Below are 9,728 nucleotides of genomic sequence, written 5' to 3' on the forward strand. Positions count from 1 at the left end.
CTTCCCGATTGACATAGAAGAATGAAATTCGGTAGGTTTATGTATCATCTCCAGACGCACAAAAACCCCATTTGGACCTATACCATAAGTCCAACAGGAAGTCGGCCATCTTGGAAAAATGCTCAATTGTGTTGAGTTTTTTGATGATTTCAAGGCCTCATATTTGAACGAACTAGTCCTAGGGATTTCATCCCATCCACTTCAAATTCACACAGAATCATCTTGAGACATTGGAGATGAAAAGTTATCAAAAGCTTTTTCCCCCGCCATTCCTGGTTGCCGTGGTGAAGCAGCGAATTTCGATGCTTCGCCATGAAATTTCAAACCCTCATAACTTGACTCCACATGCTCTGAGCTTTTCCAAATTTAATATGCTTGTTCAGTGTCCTGGTCTGAACACATGTACAGTCTCATATTTAGTGACAGTCATAGCGCCACCTACTGGTAACAGGAAGTCACTTGCTTCATTCTTTCACTAATTACTCTCATAATCTTAAGTATTTACACCTGAAATTGACTCAGCTAAGACATAGTGCCAGTTATCAAAATCTTTTTTATGACTTCTTCCTGTTGGCCGTGGCTGTGCGTACAATTTCGATGCTTCGCCATGAGGCAGGAAGTCCTTATAACTCCTACAGACATTGTCCTGTCTACACCAAATTCATCACGCATGTACAGGGTCCCGCCCTGAACACATCTATGCATCAATACTGTGTCAAATACACAGCGCCACCTACTGGACACAGGAAGTCAGCCTCATATGACAAACATTATCCGATTTATATGAAATTTACAGGATGTGTTCTCCACATCACACACTGCAACATGACATGTAATTGGTGGGTGATCTCTAGCGCCACCTAGTGGACACATGCAATGTGACTTAGCCCCATCACACTACGTTCATTACGAGCCCGGGTGACAAGACGTCTACGTGCCCGCTGTGTCTGCCGTGTGACTGCAGCACGCACCGGCATGCGCGTACGGCGCGGTGCGTGGGGGCGCGAGGGCCCGTTCATCACTGCTTGCAGTTTTAATTATTATTATTTTTTTTCTTTTTTCTGGCATTTTATGGACTAAATGATTGAAGAATTTGATGACCAATCAATGATTTGAAAACAGGTTGACTGTTCATGGAGATCACAATTTGCAGCCCCCCAAAATTTACTTCACAATTGCAAGCTACAGCATAAAATATTGCTTAGATGTAAATTCATCAGTAAAACCTTCTATTTTCTTTTTTGTTAATACATTTACCTTACCTTTACAGTGATATAATAATTTAACACTGTAAAGGTATAGCTCTGCATAATCAGTATTTTTACTTAGGGTTTTTTTAACTTAGATTTGTACCTTTACATTTACATTTTTGAGTGCAGTACTCTCACTTTTAATAGCACATTTTTACATTGTGATGCCCCTATATTCCAGTCATGGATACTGTTTTAATTGGTGCAATTTAATGCAAGTGAATGAGAATTCAGATGAGGAATACGCATATACATTTCTCTGTACTGCGTATGTTCCTTCTGTGATGTGTTCCTTATAGTCAGTCTCAGCACCACACATTTCCATTGATATAGGATATTAAACTCCACAAACATGCGCATGACACCTGGGGCAGCTTGTGGTCAAAGCTTCTATCATTCCTATCTAAAGGAACAGGTCAAACAGAAGCTATACCTGTACTTTGAACTGTCCATCCATAAGACCTTAAGTCGACATTTAAATGTCAGGTGTGATCAGGGCCTGTGGCTTTGTGCTGGTGACCCTCATGTGCACATTGTTGAAATCATGGCATGACACCCGTCATGTTGAAATAAGCCACAGTCCACGTATCAGATGAATAACTATTTATAGTCCAAGCTTTAAAGTTATGTTCAGTCACAGGGGGTGGCAGTAGTCTAAAAGAAAAGGTGGCTGGTATGTAACCTAAGGTTTCCTGATTAAAATGCATTGATCAAGTGGTAAGATACAGTAGGAATGAGAGCCAAGGAACATTTGTGTTTTGCACTTAAAGAGCTGTTTTAAAACGTTTCCAACCATTTTGGCATTAGCAGCCTCACTCACAATCAATAATGTACAATGTGTAATCTGTTATGTATGTAACTGTCTATTGTATATTGTAGCTGAAATCTTCTTTGACAATATGACCAGTTAGTCAGACTAACCCAGTCTATTCAGACGTGCATGAACTGATGAAGCCTCTTGGCGAAACGTCTTCAAGTTATACTAGTAGTCCAGTTGCTTCTGATCCAAATTTCCATGAGATAACTATGACCTTGAAGATACCTCTTGTATCTTCAAGAGGCACTTAGTATGCTATGTGAAGAATTTCCAAGAATACATTCATTGAGGATAGTTGCCCTTGTGCCTATTAAAAGGGTTGGAGGAAATTTCACATATAACAATCTATCATCCTGTAAGTGTGACTAATTTCATTGCTACATGTCAAAATGGGTTTTAAGGTCAAGCTGGTTGGAATTTAATATTCATGTTCAAGCTTACTTTGGCATAGACATGTTTGTATCTGAGATTTGGACTAGAGTTCAATGTGCTTGTAATGGTGAGAAAGGTTAGTAGAGGTTTGCATGCTTGCATCACAAAGCCAAAAACTAATTAAACGGTCTCCCTTCATAGACAACGTCAAACACCATGAGGCAATCACATCCAAAGCCAACATTAAATTAACACCAAGATGAAATATGCTGTAAATGTTTGCCAAATTAGAAAACACAAAGTCAGCCAAAGCTGCTTTGACTTTTCAGAGATGGCAGCACAGTTTTTGCCCATGATGATAATTTGCTTCTATGGGTTGAGATTTTTCTAAAATGTGTATGACTGGAGTTGTGGATGGGAAGGTGTCTTAGGCTGTGTCCCAATTTGGTCCAAATTGCGAGGCTGCATCCTCGAAGTGCGCATTTCGAGGCCGATTACGTCACAACGCCGCGCGAAGGCTGTCCCAATTCGAAGACTCCTTCAAATGCAGCCTTGAAATGCGGCCTTCTTTTCCCTCTTTTTCGAGGATGCACCGCTACTATCCTTCGCGGCCTCCCAAATCCCAAGATCCTTTGCGCGGCGCTGTTTAGTGCCGCGAAAACACAACAATGGCGACACCAACAGGTGAAGACTCTTCATTCAAGTGTAAGTATTGGTTTGTTTTATTTAATTATTTTTACTTATTACTACTTATACTTTTATACTTTTACTAATTACTTATATTTTATTACTTGACTTATATCTTTATATATATATATACATACATATATATATATAAATGGACTAAGATGAACAAATTTAGATTTTAATAAAGAGCTACGTTTGGGATTATCACTATTATATGTTATACTTCATTATTATCATTATTATGATAATTTTTTGCTATATTAGAACCCTTTTGTCTGTTGACATAGTAAAAAAAAACATGTTTTACATTACATTTTGTTTTATTTTTGTTTTAGGGAGCAAGGAGCAAACCGAGCTCCTGATTAAACAAAGAGGGGAAAATGACCATCTATTCACGGGGGGCAAAAACTCCGCCACGGCGGGATGGAGGTAAGGCTGATGTCCATTTTTGTACATCTTTGCATCCCTGTGTTGATGTGATCTTGTGTTTACCTTTTCTCTTGCTTCCCTCTGTGTTTAGAGCAATACTGGAAAAGATTGGGCTGGAGGGGAAGGTCCAGCCCTACCAGGCCAAAAAAAAATGGGACAATTAAAAAAAATAAATAAAGTAGGTAGCCTACAGGTTTGGATTAGTTTTACTGTTACTAAATACTTTTGCTGAAAATTGCTGACATGATTGATTTCCACTGCCTTAGGATTGCAAATATCCAGGGACAGGGGAGGGGGCCAGCGGCAAGCCCACTGCTGGCACTTGGCCCTGGTTTGTCCTCATGGATGAGGTACTGGGGCAGAGGCCATCTATTGCCCCCCCTGTCCTCATTGCCTCCATCCGTGAGGACACACCAGGGCCAAGTGCCGCAGTGGGTGAACAGGAGAGTGAAGAGGAGGAGGAGGAGGAGGAGGAGGACCAGCCAGGGCCCAGGAGGAAGAGGAGGAGGGAGGATGACCTCCTTGACCTCATAAAGGAGGACATGAGAAGGCAAAATGAGGCAGAGGAGAGGAGGGAGCAGGAGGGGAAAGACAGGATGGAGAGGCTCTTCTTTCTCCTGGAAAAGTAATAGAAAAATAAATATACATCTATATAGATGTGTTTAATTTGATTTTATTTATGAACTGTGTTTATTTATGATTTTTCTTTATTTTTTATTTGATTGTGAAGATGTTGATGTTTTATGTTGTTATTAAATAAAAAATATTGTTCATTGTTACACGTCTATTCCATTTAGTATTTACAACTTCAGTACAATTTATAACAGGGTTGCATAAAGTGCTACTGTTCAGGAAGAACAAGGGATTAAATATTTTCTTTTATTATCAAGTGATGAAACATTTCACTATTTACAAAAATTACATCAGAAATAACTATTTAGAGATTATTATTATTTTATTATTCTTTCTCTTGTGTGTTTTCCTTCTTTCTTTCTTTCTTTCTTTCTTGTGTGTTTTCCTTCTTTCTTCTCCTTTCCTTTATTCTTCTCCTTTCTTCTCTCTTATAATTTTGTCAGCTTTAACACCGTCTTTTCGGTCGAGACGTCTTTCTCGTCTTATGGGCGGGAACAGCTGGTGACGCAACCAGGAAATGCCTCGAAGGCTAGACCGTCTCATTTCACAACGGTTGATGCGTCCTTCGGAGGTTCCTCAAGGATGCATCCTTCGAAGGCCGCAAAGGCCGCGTCCTTCGAGGATGCAGCCTCGCAGTTGGGTCCAAATTGAGACACAGCCTTAGACTGTGACCTCATTTAGGATCTTAGCTAGCTTTATTCATGTAGTGCCATCCTTTAGGCATGGTAGAGCGCCACCTATTGAATTTTTTATGTTAAGTCTGACAAACCACTTTTCTGCGAAGGACAAACAGACAAAACAAGAATCTTTATTTATCAAGATCATCCAGGCACTGTCCAAAAGAGAGAGCCAAATACAAACTAATATGAAGGAAATTGCACTCACTCCTGATTACTGTAAGTCTCACAAACCTAGCAAAACTGAAAGCTTTCAAAAAAAATGGTATGGTTGATTATGACAATCAGCCCATGGTATAACCATTGATTTACTAAAGGAACCTAACCTGGATGAGTTACTGAATGCAGACAGTTGGATGATGGCTGACAGTCAGGAAAAATAAGCCCTAGTGGTTGTTGATGTTTATATTCATTCATACCTCACATCATCTGTATTGATTTTTCTTTGTGTTGAAGTAGCAGCCAAAGCAAAGCAATAAGCTTGCTCCAAACAGAAAGAAACCACATCGCCAATAAGGATGAAATGGACTACAAATAAGGCAACAATAAGTTGACATAATTAGTTTGAAGTGACTCCTGTTGTCAGAGAGGTTCAAACAACCACTGCAATGTTAAAAGATAGAAGAGTCTCAAATTTCAGCCAGCAATGCAGTTTATAAATTCATATTGTCCTCATGAAAACTACATTTTCATAACCATAATGAAAGCACTTATCTTCTTATATAAATCTCATTTTGACAGCTTACCGGGGAACCTAGTATGTGGAAAATTCACAGAATGAGAGGTATGCATGAAATTACTTCAATAATATGTTTCCTTTTATAAATATATGAAACTTTCGAAGTTCTTAAAAAGAGAAAAAATAAAGATTAAATGGCAATACTGTGTCAAGTGGAAGTATAGCAATTACAGGGGGCATGTATCAGTCCATCATCCATTAAGCTTACAAATTACAGTGTAAATCTTTAAATGACTATAAGCCAGCCATATTAAATGTACCATTAGCGACCATAGTGATGAAAAGGAGTATCAGAATTTTTTATTTTAAACTCCTTGAGATATGCAAGCTCTAACTCAATACAAGCATAAGCGTCGTTATAAATAAAATGTATTATTATTTATTATTATAAGCAAACACAAGATAAAATAATTGAACAGTAAACCATTTACTTATGATCTACACAAAAATGGACAGACTAGAGCAGTGTAAGATTTATTTCAATCATTTTTATTACAGTCTTTATTTATTTCAGACCAGATCGGTCCATAAAAACATAAGAAACAACACACATACTACTTATTACTTACCCTCTTTTTCTTGGTAAGGGAGAGGTCAAAGCACCATCCTTACAAAAGGATACCCTGGATACCTGTTTGAGACGTATTCATCCTCTGTTTTTAAATTAAAATCAATACAAAACACTTTCTTAGAAAAGGAATATTGCCATCAAAACACTTCTTTTAACACTGACAAAAAATGGATTGGCACTGAGTCATTCAAACAAATTCATCTGTGAGTGTAAAAAAGCAATCAGACGTGAAAATATATCTCAATGAAAAAAGATTGCAAGTATGGCCAAAAAATGAACAAGTATGTCCGGTTCATATTTTATTAAAAGCTTGAAATATTTGAAATGACTGGTTTCTTTTTCAGTGCAACTTTTTTCAGTGCTAATACTTGTCCTACAATGCCAATGTCTCATTTTCCATTTTGGTTTTGTTTTCAGTGCCAAAAGTCACTGTCCGGGCTCACAGTTTTTCAAGATTGCCTTAAAACAATAGTCATATGCCTGACTGAGTGTGGTGATAAATAACAAAGTATACATGGACTTAAGTGTGCTTCCCTCCTCTTTTTATTATTTTTATTTAGGATTTCTACATAAACTCTAGTGTTCCTGTACTGTGCATCCATGATAACTCACCTGATGACATTTATTATTTATATTTATGTTTCTATGTATTGTAACGTTTTTTGTTTTTGTGTTTTTTATGGTGTGAATTTGGTTATCGACTGCTGTTGCAAATCAAATTGCCCCTCGGGGACAATAAAGACTTTCTAATCTAATCTAATCTAATCTACAGCGACTTGAAAGTTTGTTTCATTGACAGTGTTACATTTCGGCTTTGGTAATAACATTAGTTTCCATATGTTACTGTTCAAAGTAACATAAATAATAAGAAGCAAGGTGACATCGTCCCTGCCTACCTGACCGTGTGCTAAAGGACTGCACAAAAGAGCTAAAAGATGACCTAACAGACATCTTTAACATCTCCCTGAGCTAGGCTGTTATCCCTATGCTTCAAAACCACCATAATTATATCTGTGCCAAAAAAGCCATCTCCATCCAGTTTCAATGACTGCCATCCTGTTGCACTGACTCCCATTATCATGAAGTGCTTTGAACGGATAGTCATGCAGCATATTAAATCCCTCCTCCCTCCCTTCCTAGACCCCTTCCAGTTTGCATGCCACACCAACCGGTCCACCGATGATGCAGTCTCTACTGCCATCCATTCAGCCCTCACGCACCTGGACAGGAAGGACTCATAGGTGAGAATGCTATTCATAGACTTCAGCTCAGCTTTCAACACAATCATCCTCTAGCAGCTAATCCAGAAACTGGACAGTCTTGGCCTTAACACCATGGCCTTTCTTACTGGTAGACCACCAGCTGTTCAGGTTGGCAATAACATATCCAGCAACATCACACTGAACACAGGGGCCCCACAGGGATGTGTAAGCAGCCCCCTGCTCCTTACCCTGCTGATCTATGATTGCACACCAAAGCACAGCTCCAAACTCTTCATGAAGCTGCACCTCCTCCAACAAGAGAGCTCTCCAGTGCATAGTGAATACAGCGGGGAAGATCATTGGTGCCTCACTCCTCTCCCTTCTGGACATCTACAACACGCGCATGGCCTGGAAAGCACTCAGCATCGCACATGAACCCACCCACCCCTCACACAGCTTCTTCAGCCTGTTGTCATTTGGGAGGAGATACCGCAGCCTTCTGGCCAGCACATCAAGACTGAAGGACAGCTTCATCCACCAGCTGTGAGGAAGCTGAACTCTCTCCCATCCCTCTCCATCCTGCACATTACCCCCATGAAAACTTGACCTCAACAACTACTCACCCCTCTACCCCAACAATTTATTTTATTGCTGTCTACCTCACCGTCTGATAAATTGATCACGTTTTCAACATATTGACTAGAGGAAGAGTGTAATTTAATTTTTTCCTTCCCCATCCTATCTATCTCATTCCTTCTTTCTATGTTCAATTTATCCCTCGTATTTGCCTCCAAGTTTCTCTCCATCATTCTGTCTCCTTCCTTTCCTTTCCATTTAACTGTGTAGATAAGCAGTGGTGGAAAGTGCATCTACTTAACTGCTGGACTTGTTTCTTTCTACTTCTACTCGACATTCAGAGGGAAATACTGAATCTTTTTTGCTACACTACATTTATTTACCACTTATAGTTATTACTTACTTTTCAAAGATTTTACATGAAATAATATGTTATATCCTAACTGCAGTTTAAATTGTGATCTTTTACCCACTTTAAGCTGCATTAGTGTGTGAAAGGTGCAATATAAATACAGTGTTTTATTATTGTTATTATTATTATTGCAAAAACATATGATACACTTCTATAATATGATGCAGTACCATTACCAGAAATATCTAAAATTTGCTCTAGTATATGTACTATAGATTTCTAACAAATGCATGTAAAAGCATTTGAATACTAATGCTAATACCCAGTATAATATACCTCAATAACAATACATGTTATTGACATTTTCAGACTTTATGTTTAAAAAAGTATCATTTCGCTTGTGTCCATTTAATATATTGGGCTAAAAGTGTATTTATTTTTAATTTGGTCACCAAATGCTTGACATACCAGTTTCTACTTTTAATTCTGAATCCATACATACCTCATATGTTAAAATTGGATAATCCAATCAAAAGTTATAGCAGTTTACATATTTTGCAGCGCCCCCTAGAGGTCTTATTTTTATCTGTGTGTTTGACACTCGGACCAAAATTGTTCTATAGACCCTTAACTTCAACTTAGAAGTGAAAACCAAACTTTAACATCAATTTGAAATGACTGAGACAAATTACCCATGCACAAAACCCCACTACAATAAAGCCTCATAAATCAGCATTGATTTTTTTTTAAACTTTTAAAACTTTTTGATACAGTTAGCTGTTTAATTTAATTAAAGTTTAATTAAGGATTAATCTCACATTTATCTGTGACTGATTAAACCTTGAGACTCTTTCTACCACATTACAGCAGACCACCACTGCCAGTTATATGAAAACATCATCACTGGCATATAGAGGGCACCAGCATACCTGTCTTCTTATTAAGAAGGTCTTACTATATTAGCTGCCATGTTATTTAACTATTAACAGTTAGCTGCTAATAGTTCTATTCTTTTAGGATTTATTTTAGATTATAAGACTTGTTACATTTTTACTTTTACTGATGTAAAGGATGAATACCACTGTTTGATAAGCCAGACGTTCATAAGAGGATTGTTTATGCGTATTGGATAATGATGACTCATTCCTGAGTTCATTTTATCATTTGTGTATTTATTCCCAGGAATATAAAGAATAGACTTGGGTGAAATGTGAATACCAACATTGCAGTGCCCTCTGTAGTGTGAACACGTATCTTACAAGCAGTAGCCTACATGGGGCCTAATTAAGCAGGTAGCAGCACAGGTGTGAGTCCTGTCCTGCTGGAGCTCCTCTGCTATGTATTTACATGAGGACATAACGTATGTAGCCTAGGGGGGAAAAAATAGATAAGAAAGCAGCTCATTAGGGTTTAGCACTTATTA

Source organism: Scomber japonicus, chromosome 9 (assembly GCF_027409825.1).
Source record: "Scomber japonicus isolate fScoJap1 chromosome 9, fScoJap1.pri, whole genome shotgun sequence".
Taxonomy (NCBI): domain Eukaryota; kingdom Metazoa; phylum Chordata; class Actinopteri; order Scombriformes; family Scombridae; genus Scomber; species Scomber japonicus.